Source organism: Prionailurus viverrinus, chromosome A3 (assembly GCF_022837055.1).
Source record: "Prionailurus viverrinus isolate Anna chromosome A3, UM_Priviv_1.0, whole genome shotgun sequence".
NCBI lineage: Eukaryota > Metazoa > Chordata > Mammalia > Carnivora > Felidae > Prionailurus > Prionailurus viverrinus.
This window is the reverse complement of record NC_062563.1, coordinates 110,003,995-110,028,052: the sequence shown is the minus strand read 5'-3', so window position 1 is coordinate 110,028,052 and position 24,058 is coordinate 110,003,995. Positions and strand designations below refer to the sequence as shown.

The following is a 24,058-nucleotide window of genomic DNA, read 5'->3' as shown; positions in this document are numbered from 1 at the left end:
GTTGCAGCAAATTGTAGAGAAAAAGCTATGATTCATGACCTAGAAAGAGCAGCAACAGCTTCTAATTTCCACTCATCCTTGGTGTCATGTGATATGTTTCAGAAACTCATTTAAAATTGAGAAAATAAGCCATTTCTAATTGTACTTAAGTAAGGAAATAGTTCACTTCTGACTCTAAGAAGATTAGAGAATCTTTAGAGTGTTTGTTTAGAAACTATGCCAACATTTTTTTCAGAGGTACAAACCTGGCTTTCCCTTTTCCTTAAAAGAAAAAAAAAAGGACAAAAAAAAAAAACCTTTAATAAAGTCAAATATTAAAAAAAAAAAAGCCTTCACATGCAGTTATACCATATAAGGATCACTTCTGCTTTGAGTGTGAGATTTTGCACGTTATGGTATGTAACTTTGGAACAGAGACTTCCTATCTCTTTCACCATAGTCTTCCCTCAATGCTCAGCACAAAGTAGGTGTTCAATAAATATGTATTGAATGAGTGAATATATGATATGCCATTGATCTGTATTTATTTCTTTTTGAGCTGTCTTTGTCAATTTTTGGTATTGATTTTATGTGATGATTATTGAGACAGAGAAGGGGGTGGGGATACAAGAGGAAGGGTCTCCAGGGCCAAGGACTGAGCCCTGAGGTGCTCCAATCTTCAGAGTTCATGTGGAAGGGGAGATGCCAGCAAAACAATCTAAGCAGGAGAAATGTGTAAGTTAGAAGAGGAACCAGCGGAGTGTATTATCCTAGAAGTTGGGGTGGTTGGGTTTTTCAGGAGAGTGGTTCGCTCTAGACACTGCCTCTGCCACTGGGAATCAGTCAAGACAAGGACCAAAATGTGTCCCTTAGATGTGGCAACATAAAAGGAATCAGTTGGATAAGAACAGGTGGGGTGAGTGGCAGGGCTCACTGGGAGAGTGTGGAGAGTGGATGGACAGTGAGGAATTTGTGGCAAAGAGTGTAGACAACTTGTTCCAGAGGTTTTGCTGGGAAGGGAACCGAAGAGAAATGGGGTGAAGGCTAGAGGGGCCATGAAAGGAGTTTTGTCTTATTTTGTTATTTTTGATTTTTGATTTGTCTGTATTTTGGGATGGGGGATGAGAGAGTTCATTTTATGCCACTGGCAATCATCCAGGAGAGAGAAGACAGAGATGATGAGGAGGATGATGATGATGATGATGATGATGGTGGATGGTGATGATGATGTAAGAAGGAAAGGGGATATCGCAGGACAGAAGTCCTTGAGCAGTTGGACAAATGTGGTTCAAGTGTGGTGTTAACCATGGCTAGCCACGTGGACACTGCTACAGTGAAAGAGGAAGGCAGAGACAATGGGGTTCTGGTACACAGTGCATGTGGCAGGGTTGGGGGTGTACTGATTTGAGGGTGGACAGGTAAGAGTGTTGCCCTCTATGCCTTCAATTTTTTTGCGGGGGGGACAGGTATGAAACCAGGATATCAGCTGGGCATGTGGGAGGGGAAGGGATGCAGTAGGGTTAAGAAGAAATGAAACCAATTTAAAGGATTATCTTGAAAAGTAGGAAAGCAAACTATGGAGGAATGTGTGGTAGGATTGCAGTGCTGAGGGTCCATTTGAGTTTTATCGTCACGAATCTGAATGGAGACAGACAGATTTGGGGATTTTCCCAGTACTTGTGGTGGGAATAGAAATTGCTAGCACTCTTATGGAGAGCAGTATCTTTTGACCCATCAATCAGCCTCTAGGAATTCATCCTAAAGACAGTTGGACAAATTTATGAAGATGTATATACAAAGATGTTCAACAAAGTATAATTGATAGAAAATAGTTGGAAAGTACCTAAATATTCAACAATAAGGAATGGGATAAGTGAATTATGAGATATCCATGGGATGTTTTGCAGCTGTTGAAGACTATATGTCTACACTCGTAGGGATGATATGGATGGAGAGCCAAGATATGAGATACTGAGAAAAAAATTGTGGTTTTCAAAGAGGCACATAGAGTAAAAACCCTATTTGTTGAACTCTGATGCAGTTGCTACAGCATTTCAGCTGATCCTACAGGGTGTACAGGAGCTGGGATGGCCCTTTCCACATGTCTGGAATCAAAGCAAGGGCCCAGAGAAGGAGTGAAACGTTGGTTGAGGCAGAGCTCTTCAATGGAGAGCAGTTCCCAGTGGGGGTGGGGTGGGGTGGGGGGGACTCAGCAGTGGACACTCCTACAGCTAGGGGGATGAGTTTCTCTCTCCTGAGGTAACATCTGGGTAGGACACCATAGCATCCATTAGAGACCTGCAATTCTAAGTCTATAGTTGTGGAGATAATGGTAATGTCTGTGGTGTATTCCTCTTCGGACTATTGTGAGGAGCTAATGAGATAATGGATATGGAACTGATCTTTAAACTGTGAAACTATCAACTGTGTTCTTTTTTTTAAGTTTATTTATTTTGAGAGAGAGAGAGAGCGCGAGTGGGAGAGGGGCAGAGAGAGAGGGTGACAGAGGATCCAAAGCGGGCTCTGTGCTGACACAACAAGCCTGATGCAAGGCTCGAACTCACGAACTATGAGATCATGACCTGAGCCGAAGTCAGATGCTTAACCGACTGAGCCACCCAGCTGCCCATGTGATGTTTAGTTATTCATTATTATCTGTGGCTCTAGCCTGCCTTTCCTCACCTTCCCTAGGCCTGACCAATCACATTTTTCCTTTCTCCTTAGTTTTATTCTTGGGTCACTGACACAGAGAAAAAATAAGAAGAAGAAACAGGGTATAATTCTGAAAAAGAAAAGGTCCTGTGCTTTTCTGCCCAGTCTATGTACAGTCCTTAGTGGTCCTGTCAGGAGCCTGGGCCTTCCCGTTTGTCCAGAGGCAGACCCCCTCTTCCAGGGCAGGACTGAGTAGGGTCAGGAGAATAACCCTGTGAAGGTCTTCTTACTTCGCCTCTGGAGACACGGCCCGTGGATTATCTTGCAAAGATGGGAAAGAAAGGAAAAGTCACTTGAGCCAACCACATTTCACAGTAGCAAGAGGAAGTTGTGAGGGAAAACCAAAGCCGAAGTGAAAATCTGAAGCACGCTTGAAGAGAGGCTACAAATACCTCTCGTGTGGAGAGTCATACAAGGGGAAAGCGGAGAAAATGGAGAATATTTTCTTCAAATTTTTTTTATGGCGAATTTTGTTTTCCTGCGAAGCTAGTAAATATCTCTTAAAAGAATGTGTGTGGTCACACAAGTTGAAGGGCTGAACGAATTTCCTCCCTGCCTCCAGATGGTTTTAAATGGTAGCAGAGAGGAGGAGGAGGAGCGGTTAAGGCTCCCCACCCACACCACAGGCCTACCGTCCTGGTCCAGCTCTAGAAGGGTGAGCGCTGCTTGTTAGACCCTGTCGGTCAGCCTGCAGGCATTCAAGAATCAGAGGTTTGTGTTTCCCAAAGTGCTCCCCACCCCGCTACCCCCAGCCAGTCAGAAATGCTAACACACAGACATGGGGATTCATGGAAAACAATAGACAAGTGAGCAGACAGAGAGAAAAATCCCATCCGGTCACAGGAGGGAAGAAAAAGGTCTCTCTCCTCAGATACACACACACGAAAGAGAACACAGCTGCCAGTGAAATGCCATGGGACTTTGGGGGTCATAGAGCCAAGCGCAGAACTAATCATCTTTACTTATGCCTTGGGCCAAGGTTATGAGTAAATGTGCTTATCCCGATTGTAGTTAAAGTATCTGGCTGGGTGCATCCAGGCGTGGACTACTAGACCAGCATTGAACATATCATGGGATGGGGCACCTGGGGGACTCAGTTGGTTAAATGTCTAATTCTTGTTTTCCGCTCAGGTCGTGATCTCACAGCTATGAGACTGAACCCGATCTTGGGCTCTGCACTGAGCATGGAGCCCACTTGGGATTTTCTCTCTCCCTCTCTCTCTCTCTGTCTCTTCCCTACTCGCATGCTCTCTCTCTCTCTCTCTCTCTCTCTCAAAATAAATAAACACTTAAAAAAATAAATTATGGGAACATGGGGGAACATTCACAATGCACCCTTAACTTAAAATGGTTTAATAGTACATCGTTAACATAAACCAGTACGTTGAGTAAGATCCCAATTTCGGAAAACTAAATGAAGAACTCTCCATCTGCCACGTGAAAAGACGAGAGTGCCAGATACAAAATGTTTAAATGTTTCTCTTGGTGATGGGATTGTTTTCTTCTCTGTGCTTTTCTGGGTTTTTCGATTTTTTTTCCTCCAATGATCATGTTTTTACTGTCACCCGAGAAAGAGAGCACGAGTATAGTTTGGGGAGATTCCATGATTGTGAACACTTCCCAAACATACATTCACATGCACACACAGTATAATATGTGGGGTGTGGGCATGCACATGTGTGCAAGGCACGCACATGGGTGCCCCAAAGCTCTGGGCTACTCCCTTCCATCTCAACCACAATCCTTTTTGTCTCTGGTGAACTCTCAAACCCCATGTAACCTCAGACCACACTTCTGGAAAGATGATCTCCTAGAACTGAACCCCCAGCCTTCTACCAAGGGTTCCTGGCAGGTGGCCATTCCTAGTTGAACAGTCGTGGGGCCGCCAGGGATCCTGCCTTTGGTCTCCACCGTCACACTCTGGGATGGGGGAAGGAGGAAGAGGAGAGGACCACGTTTCGCTGGCCTGCAAGTTTCCTCCTATGCCCTTTAGCAGGAGGGCTCACAGGTGTTGCTGCATTCTATAGGATTAGAGAAAACACCTCCAGGGAGCAGAACCCTCAAATAGCCGAGCTCCAGGGATCTGAGGGAGACTCTGCCAGACGAGCACCCACAGGCTGTTGGCTCAGCTGAAGGAGGAAAGAGACGAACTGCCTGATGCTCCAGCCTTATGTTCCCATCCTCACTTTCACACGTTCTGGATTTCTTCTGACAGTGACTGCTTCCTGTCCTCACAGGCTAGTGCCGCCTCTTCTAAGCATCTTAAAAGGCAGTTTAAACCGAACAAGGTATTAGGTGAAGGTTCATATTCTCCTGTTCCCTCTTCCTTTTGTGCCCCGTTGGCCCTTCTCCCATCCTATTGTTCTCTTGTCAAAGCCCATAAATCCTTAGCAGCCCTGGCATTGTCTTTGGGGGTTTAACTCTACCACCATCACATACCTGTAAATGATTAATAAGCAGTGTTTGGTTAATAAGTAACATTTGGCTCTGATATTAATAGCAGATTTGAAAAGCTAGACACAGCTGGTGATGATTTAGTGACACCGAGTCACCTTAGTTTTTTATCCATTAGCTTGGAGGAGGGACTAAACACTGCCAGATGTCACCAAGCTAAAAAACAAAACAACACACACACACACACACACACACACACACACACAGATACAACTGGGTCCTAAGAGAGGACCTTGGAGGTTGCATGTGTGTGTGTGTGTACATGCACAAGAGATTCCTGCTCTTCCCAAATGCCACCCCTGTTGTCATTTCCTGAGACCCGTGGGTCCATCTCATTGATAATGACTCTCCGCAGCTCTTCACATCCCTAGAGCAAGTACATTCTCCTGTCAGGGTTCACTGGTAGGCCATGAGTCAGAAATTAAGAATGCCCTAGGAAAGTTGGGGAGAATTGGTTGTTCAATAGTGAAGCATCAAGCAGCATTCCCAACAGGCCATATTTGTTCAGCCATATTGAAGAGCTTACTCAATGCTAAGTATTTCCAGGGACTGGGGTTACAAGAAAACTCCTGTCTTCCTAGGGCTTTGCTTGTGTGTGAGGGTGCCCTGAACAGGAACTCCATTCTGGTCCGTACAAGATGTTTGACCTTGCTCAGCTATGGCAGATGGCTCCCCTGTTCAAGCCCTTCCTGGCACAAAGAAAAATATCTTTTTCCTAACTCTTACCCAGTAGGGACTAGAGTTCTTGCTTCAGTCAGAGAAAGGAGGTCCTTTTGTTGGCTTTTTCCAGACTGTAGTCTTGAGTTCAGTCCAACAGGATATCTCTCCTGTCCTCACTGTTTACATAGGAACTTCTTTGGTTCAGGCCAAATTTTCCTTTTCCATCCCTCAACCTGGCTCTTCACACACTCATGGACTGGCTGCTTCTTGAGAAACTCATCTTCTACTTGTCCTGGTGTGATATTGGCTTTGCATCCATCTTTCAAGTTTCTCCCATCATACCCTCCTTATCATAAATGAAGATCCAAAAATGTCTTCATGTGTATTAAATATGTAACATATAGAGAGGGACTCCTTTCTTCTCAACAAAAATGAAAAGCTATAGGGACGATGTATCTAGTCCATTTTGACTACAAATGCTGACCTTACTGGGGAGTAGGGATGGCGGGGGGAAGATCCCAGCCCACACCCACTACCTCTTAGGGGGTCCATAGTTTTTCTGTTTGCAATTCAAAGCTCCTGCAAAATGATGACAGTGAATTACTCTCCTCTTTTGAAGACAGAAAGAGACTCCTCTTTAGCAAGATCAGAGTGTTCACAAATTCCTGCCCCAATTCCCCCTTTTCTCCATCTGGACCCATCTCAGCATCTCTAAGGGCGGCTAATCTGCTGCCAGTGGGGCAGCCACTGCCAGGAAAAAATGCCTTCCCTTTTCTCACTCCACTGCTTTCTTCATAGATCAGCCCCCGTCTTCCCTTTCCACATGCTCTCCCTTCCTTCTCTTAGGAAAGAATGTGATATGTGATGGCACGTTGTCAGGCATGGGAGTTCTAATTATAGCTCCATCAGTCTGTGCGTGTTGGGGAACAGAACTCTAGTCAGTAAGAGATGACAACTTTCGCTGTGTAATTTAGTTCTTCATATCACTTCGTCATTCTGACTCCTTCCTATTTAACCAGATGCTTTGTCAGAAACTGCAACTTAACCATTTGAAGGGCTAAGAATAAAGGATTAGCAAAACCCTTTGGCATGAACATTTGCCTTTTGATTAACTTTCTCACTCTACTTACCTGAAAACCTGATAAAAGAAAGTAAAAATGGCCCTGATCGGTAAACTGTATCCAGACTGGGACAATTGTAAATACAGATTGGAAGCCATACCTTTGGGTGTCCCTTAGTGGGGTGACTCGTGTAACTGGCAAGATCTCACAGGGACTACAGAAGCTATGCCCATGGAGTATGGGGCTTCTAATCCAGGGTGACTTCCACACCTTTCTCACATAAGTCTCATTTCTTCACACCTGAGTCATCGCCTGGGGGCCAAAGACCTTGGTGGGGATGGCTTTGTGGTCCCGCAGAAGAGCAGAGTCGGTGCCCTGCATTCTGGCCTGTGCCTCCTTCTGAGTCTACTGGTGTCTGTGTGGCAAGGCAGTTTCGTAAGTCTGCGTGTTTAGTGGAGACTTAGAAGACCTCCTGGTGGGCATTACAGGTGAGGTCTTGACCTTCACGGGTTTGAACGAGAGCATTTATTTGCTTGTGAAGCTGTCTGCACGAATCAATAGCCAAGTCATCTGTTTTTTTTTTTTAACAATTGCCAATTTTTCTTTACAAATTAAAAGATAATATTGATGGGACACCTGAGTGGCTCAGTTGGCTAAGTATCCGACTCTTGGTTTGGGCTCAGGTCATGATCTCATGGTTTGGGAGTTCGAGCCCTGTGATGGGCTCTGCGCTGACAGCTCTCCCTCTCTCTCTCTGCTTCTCCCCCAAGCCCCATCTCTCAAAATAAATAAGTAAATATTGGGAAACAAATATAATACTTTTGTAAACATTGATACATTCCTCTTCAGGACATTACACTAAATGAAAGAAGCCAGTCACAAAAGACTAATACTGTAAGGTTCCACTTATATGAAGTACATAGAGTAGTTAAATTCATAGATACAGAAAGCAGAAGGTGGTTGTGGAGGGGTGCTGGGGGAGGGGAGAATGGGGACCTGTTTAACGGGTATAGAGTTTTGGTTCTGCAAGATGAAAAGAGCTCTGGAGACTGGTTGCACAACAATGTGAATGTACTTCAAACTACTGAACTGTATGCTTAGACATGGTCAAGATGGTAAATGTTATGTCACGTGCATTTCACCATTAAAAGAAAAATTTGACCGCATCCTCAGAATATCACACTTAAATCATACTTTCAATGACTGGCCCAATGCTAAATGTTTCCAGATTTTACTATAAGTGGTATAAGAAAAGTTTCGGGTCATTTTCCCAATACTGTCTTCTAATTGAAGTGACATACTTATCATTTGACCCCCTGACAGTTTCAGTGATCAGTCACCCCCTCCCAGGTAAATGGTTACCATGCCCCTTGCTAACAGGACACCATCTAGGGGTCAGTTGTGGAACTACAAGCAACCAGGCAGAAGAGGAGTAAGGCCTGCCTACATCCCCCCCCCCCCCCCCCCCCAGACTCCACTCCTGGAAGTACCTGGAAAAGGAGCCAGACCTAAGTGCCACCCTTTCCCCATCCTCCATCCAGTCAGTATAGTTTCCAAGATCTTGCTGCTATTAAAAAGAAGATCTCCCAATATTTACAGTACTTGAGGTTAGAATAAATAATCTTTTATGGATAGAGTACTAATATCTTGCTAATAAAACTTCAGCTCCTAATCCTTTGTTATTCTCTTAAAACAATACAACATCTCCAGTGCAAATAAAGCTAAAAGTTCCTGCATAAATTCTTGTACCTACTTAGGAATGAAACAAAGTAGTTTGGGAGAATGGCCAAATGATTTTGTGTTTGGTAAATTTGCTACAAGCCAGTATTGTATTATGGAATCCCAGGGTCACAGACTTTTAGACCTTAAACAGCTTTAGAGACCAGCTGGGTTAGAGACCCTCTAGAGACCAGTGATTCTCAACCATTTTAGTGTCACAGACCCCTTTGACACTCTGATACAAAATGAGAGGCTTTTGTCCCATGAGAGGCTATTTTACACAGAACTTTGAATATAACTTTAAAGTGTTTGTGGATGCCCAACCTCCACCCCAAAGTTCATGACAGATTGAGAATTCCTGCTGTAGTGCTACCCCATCATTTGGAAGTGGGTTTTCTGAGAAATACTACATGTGAAGAAGCAGCCTAGCAGAGCGGCATTCTGCAATGGAGATGTGGCCCCACACAGAGTGGTGCTGTGTCAGAGCCAGTCCTGGTAAAACCCATTCCATTCCAGGAGGGCACATGTCTTCTGTAGAACAGCAGGCTAAGAGGGTGAAGTCCAAATGGGGGAACCCATTCAGATTCCACAGCCAGGAAAAACAAACGTTGTCTTATTGACTGAAGAGGAAGAGGGACAGGAGTAGGTGGCCATCCAGGACGGTTACATGGAGCATGAACAATGAATGACCCATGGGCTGAACAGAGATGACATGTGGGGGAATTTGGCAGCAGCATGGACTGTGAAGACAATCAAAATACAGGAATAGGGGACAAATAATAGTTAAAGTGGCAGAAGGGTACCAAGAGGTGCAGACCAAGAGCAGAGCAGGTGCTCCACAGAACTGCAGGAAGAAGTCTGGATTACTTGCCAAACCTCTCCCCAGGGACTTCTACAAAAAAAAAATCACTAGGAAGAACTGGAAGAAGACTGGACTTCCAATGAGGTGGGTAGGAATGTTACATCTTGGGTTCTTGCTACAAATGGGATGCTTTGATTTACCAGGAAATACATGGTGGGGAAAGAGCCAATGATGATCCATTTTGGCTTAAGTTCCCTGCTGAAATGTGGCAGGAGTCACAATGGCTCCCAGGTGAGCGCTCAGCTGGCAGGGACTTTGTAGCATATTACCATAAATCTTTCTGAAGCTCAGTTTCCTCCTGTACAAAGCAGGATCAGGACTTGGTGAACACCAAGTTTCCTTCCAATGTGGAAAATCTTCTGATTCTATTGGAATCAGAATTGGAAGGCCAGGGTTGGGCTGTTTCAGTTCAGCAGATCTAAGTGAGTCATTTCTGAATTGTTTACGTGAACACTAGCCTCTTCGCTCAAATATTCCCTTGAGGCATAATTTCTTGGATATTTGGGAAAGGGAGGATATAAGAGGCTGGAAGGAAACCTATAAGAGACTAAAAAACATTTCCTGTAACTAAGAGAGAAAGTAAAACTGATGATGGTCAGAAATGGAGTTATATCACGTTGGTAGATTCCAAGAGAATACGCCACCAGGCGTGGGTCTCACTGGATAACAGAGGTGGGACAAGCTTCCAGGGTGACTGATCCAGTGGCTCCAGTCCCTCTTCCACATGATGCACAGCTCTGTGGATGGGGTCATATGGCTGTTGCAGCAGTATGGCCAAGCTTGATGTTTGCATATTTCAGTGTCCAGAGAGAGAGACTCTTCCTTCCTATGACTCTCTCAAGAGTGGGGAATTTGCCAGAAGCCCCAGCCAACTTCTCCTTGAATCTCATGAAACCACACTGGTTCACATGCCATTCCTGAACCTATCGCTGGCAGGGTTGAGGAGATTACACTCAGACAATTTAGGCGTCCCCTAAAGGAACAAGGACTACAGTGGGTGAGGGGTGAATACCTGACAAAAAAAACAAGATTTGTTGGAATGACACAGAACAACGCTGAGCAGGCAAACATCAGGTTGTGCCTGCCACATGCTGTATTTCAAAAGTCTTACTGTATTCTCCTCTGCAGAATCACTTTTTGAAATACAGTGGGGGTGTGACCATGTTCCCCATTTTACAGATGGAGCAATTAAACTCAAGGTCACGCAGTTGGTTAGAGCTCGGGACAAAAATATCCCTACTCAGAAACCAGAGCTCCTTTATGTACATTCCAAAAAGGTTTAAATTTTTGGTGTATCCTTTCACCCAGAAACTGTACTTCTGGAGATTATTATAAGGAAATTATTATAATTCACCACATGATGAATGGGAATAAAGAGTTAAGAGATAAAGAATATCTATCTATCTATCTATATTTGTGAAAAAGTGGAAACAATAATATGCAATTAGATAAATCAATGACAGTGCATGCGTAACAAAAGAATATCATGCTGGCTGTTACAATTAAATTGTAGGAGAAAAAGCAGGCGCAATGACCTGGGGAAACATTCACAATATATTATTACTTAAAAAGCAGGCTACAGAACTGTTGTCAAAGCAAATCGTGTCTAGAAAAGTGAAGAGATGTAATCGCCAACATTTTTTAAAGATTACTTATTTATTTTGAGAAAGAGAAGGAGCAGAGGAGGGGCAGAGAGAGGGGGAGCAAGCGAGAATCCCAAGCAGGCTCTGCACCATCAGCATGGAGCCCAATGTGGGGCTCAAACCCATGAACCAGGGGGTCATGACCCAAGCCTTAACCAGCTGAGCCACCCAGGCACCTCTGTAATTGCCAACATTTTATCCATACTTATCTTTGCACAGTGAATAATAATAGATCATTAATTTCCTGCTTTGTGCTTACCTCTGTTTTCCAAATTTCTTTGGTAAGGATCTATAACAAAGGATTTCTTCTGTGGGAATATTATAATTAGAAAAAAATGTCTGTTAAGTTTAAAATTTTTTTAAGTGAAATAATTTTCTTTTCACTAGAACACTGATTTTCACTCATTGCTGCCAGGTATCAGAGGGTTCCACAAGGGATTTCTGGAAATTAAGTTGGGGACTAATGACAAGAGCCCTCACAGTGGCCCATGCAACAATTTCCACAGACCTCTCCTCAGTGCCAATGAAATCTTAGGCTAAGAAACATCATTCGGGAGGATTCTAAAATCTCTTGCCCTCAACTGCCTTCAAAATCACTGTATCCATGGCTGATGAGCGAAGCATAATATGTGCTTTGGGGACCATAAGGAGAACAAAAAGGTACAGATTCTCCTTAAGACAACACTTATGATAATAATTATTTCTGCAGTTCTTGGCACACATTGAATGCCTAATAAATATTGCGTAAATGAAGAGACGCTAGGCCAGGAAAAATTATTTGAAAATATTAAGCAGTGAAATCACTAATTTCTAAATACTCAGCACAATCCCTTCTTCCAATTATATTTAGTAGAGGACAGAATGAGTCTCATGCACTCTGCTTTTTCTGGCCTCATTCCTGGGCCTCCTGACCACCCAAGTATGCAGAGTTCTCCCACATCTATTCCAGTTGTCACAGATGAGAAGCACTTTCTTTTCTGTTGACCTTCTAGCCCCTGGTGATTCTGTCTCCTGATTATGGAAAGTACCCAGGAAACAGCATCACCAAAAAATTCACATTTTCAGCCTGAAAGCAGAACCCCATAGGAAAAACAACAACAACAACAACAACAACAACAAAAGCCTGAAGGAATTTCAGGTCCAAAGTTACTCAGGTCAGAAGCTAAAATGAACTGGCCCACCCCACATTCTTCAAATAGGTAAAGACTAGAGTCTGCCAAATCCTGAGCAAGTATCTTTAAAAAAGAGCCCATCCAAGGGTACCCCAGTGTCCGCTCTGCTTTGAAGACAAACAGCCCCCCATAATTAGAAACAGCCTTAATTACATGCCAGATGTCCATGCGTCCCTTCCAATTATTTTCAGAAACATCATAAAGATCCATTAATGACAGTGTGAAATGCCCTTAAAAAAAAAAAATCCGTTCATCCTTGTGAGTTAAGTCCGATAGGAAAATTGCAACCTGCTTATTCCTGTGAGTTGGGTTTTGTTTTTTGAGTTTTATGATGAGCATGTGTTTGACTTAAACTTTTGTCACCAGAAATACTATCACATATTTGGTTCAGTCACAAAGAGCAGTCTTACAAAAATTTTAACCAAATGTCTATCACACAGACACACACACACACACACACACCTGAGTATACCCTGAGCACTTCCTAAAAATAAAATGAACAATCAAAAGCTCTTGGAAGCACAGGGTCCATATCACGAAGTGATAGTTCTTCTGAACTCTGCCCTGCTCAAACCACTTGGGAATATACTGTCAAGTTCTAGAAACCACACTTGGCCCATTCAAGAAACCCCAGAAATTGGAATAAACAGCACAACCAGCACGGACTTCAGACTTCTTTAGGGCAGGGTCTGTGTCATGTCCCGTCTGGTACCCAGGGCCACTGGCACAGTGCCTTATACATAGAACATGATCAAAAATGTTTGTTGAGGGACACCTGGCTGGCTCAGCTGGTGGAGCATGCGACTCTCAATCTCAGGGTTGTGAGTTCAAGCCCCACGTTGGGCATAGAGCTTACTTATAAATAAATAAATAAATAAATAAATAAATAAATATTTGTTGAGTGATGTGTAAGTAATGAATCCATATTTTAAGCATAACCATCAAGAAGCACATATATTTAAGCTGGAAAATAAAAGATACAGAGGATGTGACAGCTCATTTCAAATACTTGAAGGGTTCTCGTAGAGTACAGAGGAGGGACTTCCTCTCTTTTGTTCTTTGGACCAGAACAAGGGCTACTTAGTGCAAACCACAGGTAGGCAGCATTGATCCAAGTCGTCAGTGTTTTGTGTATCTACCTTGGACAACTGTGGGGTGCTTGGGTATGTTCCAGGTACTCGAGTTTAGTGTGAGTATCACAGAGATTTGAAAGAAGACATTTGGGCTTGTGGACGAATTAATAATTTATTCAAGAGAACTTTAGGGTGCTTGGTGCCAGATGATCCTGAGAGCAAGGTATGTAGCTAACAAAAAGAGGCAGGGCTTCTTCCATTTCAAAGCCTGCTGTCTATTCAGGAATGCAGATGAATAAACAGGAATTCATAGTACCCACCGGTGGGTGGGGGGGGGGGGGGGAGGGAGGGAGGGCTGTGAAGGAGAAGTCCAGGCACCTATGATGGCCCTTGGGTACTCAGGAAACCCTGCAGGCTTAGATCAGGTGATAACGCAGTGGAGTGGAGGGCAGAGGGGCGATGATTCAGCATGTATAAATGCCGCAGGTCCCAGAAAAAGGACACCACGGAGAGCCCTCCACCACCTAAACCCTCAGTCTTGAAACCAACCACATTCGCCACCTTCCAGTTCTGTTCACTCTTGGCCTCCGGGAACCTTTTCAACCTTCTCCTATGTTAATCCCGCAGCTCAGCCCTGATGGCTGAGTTTTTCTTTTCAGGTTCTGATTCTCATTGCTAAGGCTTATTTTGAGACTAAATGTCTATCTCATTCCTGGTCTATCTCAGAGGGAATCAATCAGGCCTCGGGCAGACAGCTCTCCAAGTTGAGAGGGAACTTGGGATATCTGATCTCAGCCAAGATGATCACTACACCAGGGCTGGATGTAATATGCTGAAACCAAGAGCCAAGCTTCAAGGGAAGCTACACTCAACCCGACCAGACTGACATCTGAAAAGCAGCAGAGGGGCGCCTGGGTGGCGCAGTCGGTTAAGCGTCCGACTTCAGCCAGGTCATGATCTCGCGGTCCGTGAGTTCGAGCCCCGCGTCAGGCTCTGGGCTGATGGCTCAGAGCCTGGAGCCTGTTTCCGATTCTGTGTCTCCCTCTCTCTCTGCCCCTCCCCCGTTCATGCTCTGTCTCTCTCTGTCCCAAAAATAAATAAAACGTTCAAAAAAAAAAAAAAAAAGAAAGAAAATTTGAAAAGCAGCAGAGCAATGAAAATGTTCTGGAATTAGATCCTGGTGATGGTTACACAGTCTTGGGAATGTACTAAAAATCAAGGAAGCGTACACCTTAAATTGGTGAATTTTATGGCATGTGAATTGTATCTCAATGATAACGATTTTTTAAAAAGCAACAAGAGATGGCCACTGTAGGAGACTGAGCTTAACCTCTAATTAAACTTGTATTTACTGGAAGGGGAAGTAGTTGTCTTTAGATGTATTTTTGCCACCTTTAGAAATTCCTGACAACCTATAGCCCTTTTAAGGCATGAAAAAAAATGGATTAGTGCTGACTCTATACACAGTGTATTAATTAATAACTAAATAATTATATGTTGTCAGATTCATGACTTACCCTTTTAAACAAGCTTTCGTATTTGTCATCATGGGCGGCACTGAATTGTAGAAGATCACCTGGGGAGGATCTGAAGTTTCGTGCTGACTTCGCCATTCACCAAGACCTGGCGGGGGGCCAGGTGTCACAGAACCTCTGGGTCTCTTTTTCCTCAGCTCTGACATGAGGGGTTAGACTCAGTAGGCCCAGTTTGGCCCCAGGATCCTGTGTCTCTCCAACTTGCAAAATCTTCAGAACAACCCTGAAAGGTAAGTAAGCAAAGGTTTTTTGTCCATTTAAAAAACTAAGGACCAGGACTGATGAGTGCTGGAATCAGGACCTGAAGTGAGTTCACCTGAGTTCTAGTCCAATATTTCTTCCAGTGCAAGAGAAATGTGGGCCCTCCATCCCAAGAATTTTCCATCTAAGGTTATTCAGCTGGTGAGGGTTGGAGACAAGATCATAGGCTCGGGAGAGAGAAATCAGGGGAGGCAGAAACATCTGGAAGGGCCAGTGGGACCCGGGTCATGGCCACTGTGGAGGAGGTAAGTCAGGAGAGGTTGTTGGCTGAGGAATTTCATCCCCAAGAGCACCAGGAAAGTGAGAGTTGCCGGGAAACCCTGAGTTTTCCAACTTGGCAATCAGTACACAACTGAGTTTTTATAGGAAATTGTTCAGTTCTTTGGAAATCTTGTGTGGTATAAAGATGGCCTTGGAATTCTATATATGTGCTTAGCAAGAGACAGAAACATTTTGGAACCCCTGCCTTTGGGAGGTCTGCTTGCATTATTATTATTATAATTACTTTCAGTAGAACTGTATACTATGAAATTCTATTGCTAAAAGCAGTTTAATTTTCTGATCTTTGTGACTTCTTAATCACAAGTAAAACCCAAGCAGAGGGAAAGTGGAATGCAAAAAGCAGTTTATTCTGAATCAAAAAAATTAGGTCATGGGCTGGCATCCAGCTAACTGGCTGTGTCCTTAGACAATTCACTTGGTCTCTCAGATCTGCAGCTTCCTCACCTGCAAATAAAGGAATTTGAGGAGATTATCTTTTAAGCCCAGTTCAGCTCTAGAATGCTATGATCAGATACCATATATCTGGTACCTTGACCACATCCTTCCTCCTAAATCTTGGGGATCAGTCTCCTCCAGCCTGTACGTATCACCCTTATTCCTCTTCGCCCTGGGAGGAGAAAGGCCAGCACCGTCTGGTGCCACTTCTAAGAAACAGCTATAGCAGGTGACACCCAGTGTCTCTCCCATGACTGTCTGCACTGCTAAGGCAAGTTACCTTGGAGCAACACATTGAGGTGGACCTTGGCTAGAAAGCCAGTATAGTGCATAGGCTCTGGAGTCAGACAGACCTGGGTTGAATCCTGAATCTGCCACATACTAGTGACCGTGGGCAAGCAAGTTCCTCCCCTGGTATCTACTGAGCACTGCGTGAAGGTAAGCTGTGTAGGCCTCTGTTACAGAGGGACAGAACAACCGCAAAAAACCATAGCGAGATGGGAAAGGTCACACAGGCCGGATTTCTAAGAGGAAATGCCATCCCTCTTTTCTCCAACATCTCTGGCAAAGTTGTCACCCAAAGGTAACAGGCCCAGCCAGTCGTGGAGGGGAGGGAAGTGATCTCCATCCAAAAGGAAGAACGTTTGACTTGACATATGAATGAGTTACTTTAATTCTTATGAAGGAGTGGTGCAAGAGAAAGGCAAAGAAAGCGAGGGGGTAGATAAGAATCGAAGGAACAAGAAACAATAAGTGGTGAATGAGGTGGATGCTGGTAATTTCTGTTTTATGATAAAAGGCATTTCTAAGCGACTTCTAACCATTTTTATCAAGAAGAAGGAATGAATTAGCTAACTTATGTTCCACTTAGAAATGCATGTGTATTTTCTCTGCATGTAGAATTTGTTTAAAAATTAGGCATTGCACGTTTTAAAATATATGGATATATTCTGGACACACACAATCCATCTGACATCATCTTTCTTCTTCTCTTCCACGTACCATTGCTTTTCCTGCCAGCTTCGGACTCAGAGCAGATACTACACCTGGTAGTTTGACACCTGGTAGTTTGTCAACCGTTGTGGAATAGCCTAGCAACTCAGAGTCTAAGACGAGTCCAGGCAGGCCTGCAGCTGCCACACTGTGATGCATTAAAACTGCAACAAGGGGCTAAAACATGATCTCTGGATCCAGATGTCCTTGGCTCAGAGTTTTACTCCATCATTTCCTAGACGTGTGACTACGGCAATAACTTACTTTTTTAAGACTCAGTTTCTACATCTGTAAAGTGAGGCTAATAATAATACTTGTCTTAAAGGGCTGAAGATTGAATGAGATGGTACATGAAAAGCATTAGCCCAATACACACCAATAATGTTCAATACAGAGTTAATTACTAGGTTTTTTTTTCTCGGAACCCTGAGATATAGACCTTTATGATCGGTCCCAAGTTCAAGGATATGGGTAAATGTAAATGTAAGATTGTGGAGGAGATGGGTTTTAAAGGATATATGCCATGACCCCTACTTTATATCCATTTAGTACCTACTTTCCACTGGAATCCTAGAAGCCAAAAAAAAATTTTTTTGGTAACAATCAGGAACATGATAGAACTATCAAAAGTATATTCATTTAGTCAGGCACATTGTAAAATCACAAGTAATAATTTTATTTGGCCACAATTTAAGAGAGGAAATTTCCTATAAGAGGAAGTAAATAAAAGCAAACAAAACAAAAAACAAAAAAAACCAACCCAACATTGAATGACATCTATGGAAGAACCACTAATCCAATTTTTTTCAAAACTTTTTCATTGGGGTAAAATATATAATAACATAAAAGTTACCATCTTAACCGTTTAAGCATACAGTTCAGTGGGATTAAGTACATCCCTATTGTCACACAACCATCATCACCATCCATCTCCAGAACTCTTCATCTTACAAAACTGAAACTCTATGCCCATTAAATAATAACCCCCTATAACCCTTCCCCCACCAGCCCCTGGCAACCACCATTCTACGTTCTGTCTCTGTGATTTTGACTAATTTTAGTACCTCATATATGTGGAATTAGACACTATTTGTGTTCTTGTGATTGGCTTATTTCATTCAATGCCCTAAAGTTTCAGCCATGTTGTAGCCTGCATCAGAATTTCTTTCCTTTGTAAGGCTGAGTAGTATTCCATTATGTGTATATACTACATTTTGCTTACTCACTCGTCCATCAGTGGACACTTGGGTTGCTTCCCATGCAGCTATGAACATGGGTGTACAAATATCTCTTCAAGACTCTGCTTCCAATTCTTTTGAGTATGTACCCAGAAGGGGAAATTGCTGGATCGCATGGTAATTCTATTTTTAACTTTTTGAGGGGCCACCATAATGTTTTCTACGGCAGCCAATCCAATTACTATTACCCTGTCCATTTTCACCATGTTTTTACAACACGCTCATGAAAAATTAGAGGGATGCCTGGGTGGCTCAGTTGGTTAAGCACCTGACTCTTGATTTCAGCTCAGGTCATGATCTCAGGGTTGGTGAGATGGAGCCCCGTGTTGGGCTCTGCGCTGACAGTGCAGAGCCTGCTTGGGATTCTCGCTCCCCCTCTCTCTCACTCTGCCCCTCCCTCACTTGTGCTCTCTCTTTCTCCCCCAGAATAAATAAACTTAAAAAATCAATCATTAAAAAAACTTAAAAATTAGAGTCGCCATTTATTATACCAAACAGCGTGCTATCCAAGACGTATCTGAAATAATGGTGCACTGTTTAGACTCGAGTCTTCTTAAGCAGCTTGATACTGCATGGAGTCAAGTGTTCTCTGGGCCGAATCACTTCCCCCCAAACATTGCAATATGCCTAGCCTTCTCATCATATGAGGTTCCCATATGATTTCTCCACCGTTTCTCTAAGATTCAGAATGTTTTTACATATAAGCCTTCATGATCTGACCAAATCGCCTGAGAAATAGGCAACAGACAGGTAGTATTATTTTCACATTATGGACTGAGAAACTGAGATCTACAGAAAGGAATAAAGCGGCCACGTTTGGAAAACCGTCTGCAATGCTGTAAAAATGTCTCACCAGACTCTTGACCACATAGATCATGACTTTTATTGCCCTCTCCCTAGATGAGATACGGATTAGTTGGAGAGAGTTGTTTATAGTTTGGCAAGCTACTAAGTAAAAGAACCTAATTTCGATTCTCCATTCTGGTGGGTGGTAGCAATAAAGGGAATTTAGGGAAGAGGAAATGCTAAGCATTGGGAGGAAATGTTAGACCTGAAAGTTTTGTTTAGAATCCTACCGGATGGTCCACAGATTTAATTTAGCCAAGCATGGGTGTGGGGTCAGGTGGAGTTGGTTGAACTCCCAAGTCACCATTATGACCCTCAGTTAATGTTACTTCTTACAACCTCCTTTCCACAGTAACAGCTCAGTGAGTTAACGTGTGACTAGGGTGTCACAAAGGAGAGGTCCAGAGGCAGAGGACAGAAAAATAGCTCATTTCTTCCATCTTTCTCAGTGTTTTTTCCTCCCTCTATGTTGTTCTCATCCATTTTTCACTCCATCCCATTTCCTCTTTCTTCCCTTTCATTTCCTCATTTGGGGACAGTTAGAAGTCACAGTCTTGCTGCCAACAGTTGTGACACTCTCAGGAGTCATGGCAGCCACGAAGCCCGGGTTGGACCCTGCCTAGCAGCCTTGAAGGAGTGTCTGTCTGGAAGAGTGTGGGGGAGGAGGTGGGGGGGAGGGCCCCCAGCTGTCATGTAGATCCTTCATTTTAATTTGGCTCACAATGTCTTTTGCCAAAGAACATTTAAAATTTAAGGGTGGAAAAGTCTAATCAGTCTGTCTTTTCTATATTGTTTCCAGGTCTGTGTCTTTCTTAGGAAGACCTTATCAATACTAAGATTATGTATTTAAATAGATATATCATATTTCTCCCAACAGAAATTTGGGCAAACTGACACACTGGAAACAGGGTTATCTCATAACATTTGCTTGTGTGGATATTGTGCATGTACTTGCACTCAGTTGCTGTGACCAGAAACCCACTGAGACTAACATAAGTAAATGGGAATTTCTTACACGTTTGTAAGGGAATATTATGCAACCTGATTTTGAGAATTCTTCCTGTGGCACTGAAGAGATAGCATCCCCAGGTAGTTACTCTTCCTTCTCCCTTCCTCTCAATTTTCTTTGTCTCTGAACATCTGTCCTGTTCTTCCCTCGAGTCCAGCTTCCTTCATTTATGCATGAGTGAAGATGGCTGCCTGCCTCACACGGGGAGCCACAGTGTCTCATGGGTTCAGCACCTACAGACAACTAACAGTTTCAAGGCTCTTGGTGTCCCAACTCCAAGTTCTACATCAAGAGATCTGATAGGCTCAAGGTGGGTCAGATGTCCACGTCGGGTTCAATCACTGATGGCCAGGGGCATCAGCCATGTGGTTGTCCTTTAGGTAAGTCTAGGTAAGCTAGGTAAGCTTCTAGAAGAAGGGAATATGGCAGCGAGGAAATGACTGGTGTAACTAGTCCAGATCCCACATCCATATTACTCTGTGACTTCTGTTCCCTTCAAGTTTGCCCTTGATGTTGTCTCTGATTGGATTTCCTTTCCACCCATGGTAGGATTTATACTAGATCCAGGACCTTTTCAGGACAGATTTTAGTCCCATTGACCCGGGACACTCTGACCTACCATTACATCCTCCTGAAAGTTAGGGAGAGGGGGGAAACTCCTGGGATATAGATGGAGGAAGATGAGTAATTCCAGCGGTTCTGGCCATGGGCACCTCTGGTGACTGTCTCACCGCCATGCCGACCACCAATGGGGGTGGGTGTAGGAAGAACGGCTGTTTAGTCCATTTCTGTTTTTTCTTTCTTCTGCATGCTACTCTTGTCACATGGCTGGTGGAGTATGGTGGTGGCAATGAGCAGAAAAAGATGAACTAAGAGTTGCTTCCAGAATTCTCTTCATAGAGTCAATATAGCCTAAATAAATTTTCCTCTGAAAAACCTTTTCCATTTTTTGCAACCAGACTAAGGATTTGGTTGCAAATCCAAAAGGAAGGAGACGATATGGTGGACCCTTAATCAGGCACACAGCTTCCATAATGCTCTGTTTCCTTATCTATAAAAGCCTGGTGGTAGAGGCTCTTTTGAGATACCACTAACTTCAAAGTAACATTGTTTTATTAGTATTATTTATAACATAAAAATTATTGAATCAATATGCCACTTTTTAGCGCACCAAAAAATATTCACCGCTGAGATGCTCTTTGGAAAAAAATCTGAGGGCTACATGTTGAGACGAACTACATATGGAAACTTTGTTAAAATGTGTGTCTCCAGTTTGCCTGTTTTTAACCAACCACCTTCCTCCAGAACATTCCTCCAGAGGATAAAATGCTTCATCAGCATGAGAGAAAAGCAAACGTTTGTAGTGATTCTCCATATGGAGGCTGTTACATAATCACCACAAAGGCACAGTTGGGTTTGAAAAACTCTTCGCACACCAGTTTTAAGCATTGACCCAGATTCTGTTGCTTACACAGGAATTGGCAGATGACTTTGGAAAAAGCAATCATCCTCTGTTAACACATGATTCTTTTGGGAAACTCTGATACAACAATGGCAGTTACCTGCATTTGGATGTGGATTTAGAACCTCAAGGTGTGAGTGTGGTGAATATTCAGGAGCTCAGCAGGGTGTAAGGTTATCTGGTATCTTCTGAGACAAGGTAGGTGGAAAGGGTTTGCAGTTCTGTCGTTTGGGCTACCTCTGACTGAAGGCACAGGCCTGGTTTGTGGAAGTTCTGAATCACATATGCCCAAACGTAATCCCAGACGCCTCCAAGTCAAAGTGATTGTAATAGGCTTAAGTGGATTCATGGCATGTGAAACACAATCATGAAATGCTTATTCTTTTTCTTTTTATGTGAGTGGGCCCCAAAGAGTCAAGATTCCCTACTGTGATAACCTTTTGTTCTTTTTTTTTAAATTTAACTTTATTTTTTATTTTTTAAAATTTACATCCAAATTAGTTAGTATATAGTGAAGCAATGATTTCAGTAGATTCCTTAATGCCCCTTACCATTTAACCCATCCCCCTTCCCACAACCCCTCCAGTAACCTTCAGTTTGTTCTCCATATTTATGAGTCTGTTTGTTTTGTCCCCCTCCCTGTTTTTATATTAGTTTTGCTTCCCTTCCGTTAGGTTCATCTGTTTTGTCTCTTAAAGTCCTCATATGAGTGAAGTCATACAATATTTGTCTTTCTCTGACTTTCACTTAGCATAATACCCTCCAGTTCCATCCATGTAGTTGCAAATGGCAAGATTTCATTCTTTTTGATTGCCGAGTAATACTCCATTCAATATATATACCACATCTTCTTTATCCATTCATCCATCGATGGACATCTGGGCTCTTTCCATACTTTGGCTATTGTTGATAGTGCTGCTATAAACATGGGGGTGCATGTGTCCCTTCGAAACAGCACACCTGTATCCCTTGGATAAATGCCTAGTAGTGTAATTGCTGGGTCATAGGGTAGTTCTATTTTTAGTTTTTTGAGGAACCGCCATACTGTTTACCAGAGTGCCTGCCCTAGCTTGCATTGCCACCAGCAATGCAAAAGAGATCCTCTTTCTCCGCATCCTCGCCAACATCTGTTGTTGCCTGAGTTGTTAATGTTAGCCATTCTGACAGGTGTAAGGTGGTATCTCATTGTGTTTTGATTTGTATTTCCCAGATGATGAGTGATGTTGAGCATTTTTTTATGTGTTGGTTGGCCACCTGGATGTCTTCTTTGGAGAAGTGTCTATTCATGTCTTTTGCCCATTTCTTCACTGGATTATTTGTTTTTTGGGTGTTGAGTTTGATAAGTTCTTTATAGATTTTGGATACTAACCCTTTATCTAATATGTCATTTGCAAATATCTTCTCCCATTCTGTCGGTTGCCTTTTAGTTTTGCTGATTGTTTCCTTCGCTGTGCAGAAGCATTTTATTTTGATGAGGTCCCAGTAGTTCATTTTTGCTTTTGTTTCCCTTGCCTCTGGAGACGTGTTGAGTAAGAAGTTGCTACAGCCAAGATTAAAGAGGTTTTTGCCTGCTTTCTCCTCAAGGATTTTGATGGCTTCCTGTATTACATTGAGGTATTTCATCCACTTTGAGTTTATTTTTGTGTATAGTATAAGAAAGTGGTCCAGGTTCATTCTTTTGCATGTCGCTGTCCAGTTTTCCCAGCACCACTTGCTGAAGAGACTGTCTTTATTCCATTGGATATTCTTTCCTGCTTTGTCAAAGATTAGTTGGCTATACATTTGTGGGTCCATTTCTGGGTTCTCTATTCTATTCCATTGATCTGAGTGTCTGTTCTTGTGCCAGTACCATACTGTCTTGATGATTACAGCTTTGTAGTATAGCTTGAAGTCTGGGATTGTGATGCCTCCTGCTTTGGTTTTCTTTTTCAAGATCGCTTTGGCTATTTGGGGTCTTTTCTGGTTCCAAACAAATGTTAGGATTATTTGTTCTAGCTCTGTGAAGAATTCTGGTGTTACTTTGATAGGGATCGTGTTGACTATGTAGATTGCTTTGGGTAGTATCGACATTTTAACAGTATTTGTTCTTCCTATCCAGGAGCATGGAACCTTTTTCCATCTCTTTGTGTCTTATTCAATTTCTTTCATCAGCTTTCTATAGTTTTCAGTGAGAACCTTCTGTTCTAACTGCATGGAATGAGCAAGATGAAGAGCCCAAATCAGTAAAGGCTTGTTACATCTCAGTCGACCACCCTGGTTTTGCTCACCAGAATCCACTGGAGAGATGGCCTACCTTTCCCACCCCTACCAGGAGCATTGGATGAAAGCAAAGAGAATCCCGGACCCCCAGAAAAAAACTGGGCTTTCTCTAAAGCAGGGGACACCAAACAGTCTCTGTAAAGGGCCAGATACTAAATAGTTTTGCCTGTGTGAGCCTTCCAGTCTCTGTTACTCAACCTTGCCATTTGTAAGCAGTTATTAGACAAAATATTTATATGAATGAGCATGATCAGAGCTGGCCTGTGACCCACAGCCTGTAGTCTGCCAGCCCCTACAAGAGACGAACCCTTTAGGAACTAGAGCATTCTACGTGTGAAAAATTGGTTGCGGAAAATAAGGGAAGGCAAACTTCACACAGCTGGTGTCATGTGCCTCCTAAATA

At 43.1% G+C, this 24,058-nt stretch overlaps 1 long non-coding RNA gene across 2 annotated transcripts in view; it reads right to left on the bottom strand.

Annotated features, from left to right (window-relative positions):
* The window catches only part of LOC125161665 (uncharacterized), a 141,404-nt gene that overhangs the window by 9,516 nt on the left and 107,830 nt on the right, over positions 1-24,058 (bottom strand). For both annotated transcript variants that reach the window (XR_007150713.1, XR_007150714.1), the window contains exon 4: positions 14,853-15,093. This is a non-coding gene — a long non-coding RNA (uncharacterized LOC125161665). The remainder of the gene's footprint in view (positions 1-14,852; positions 15,094-24,058) is intronic.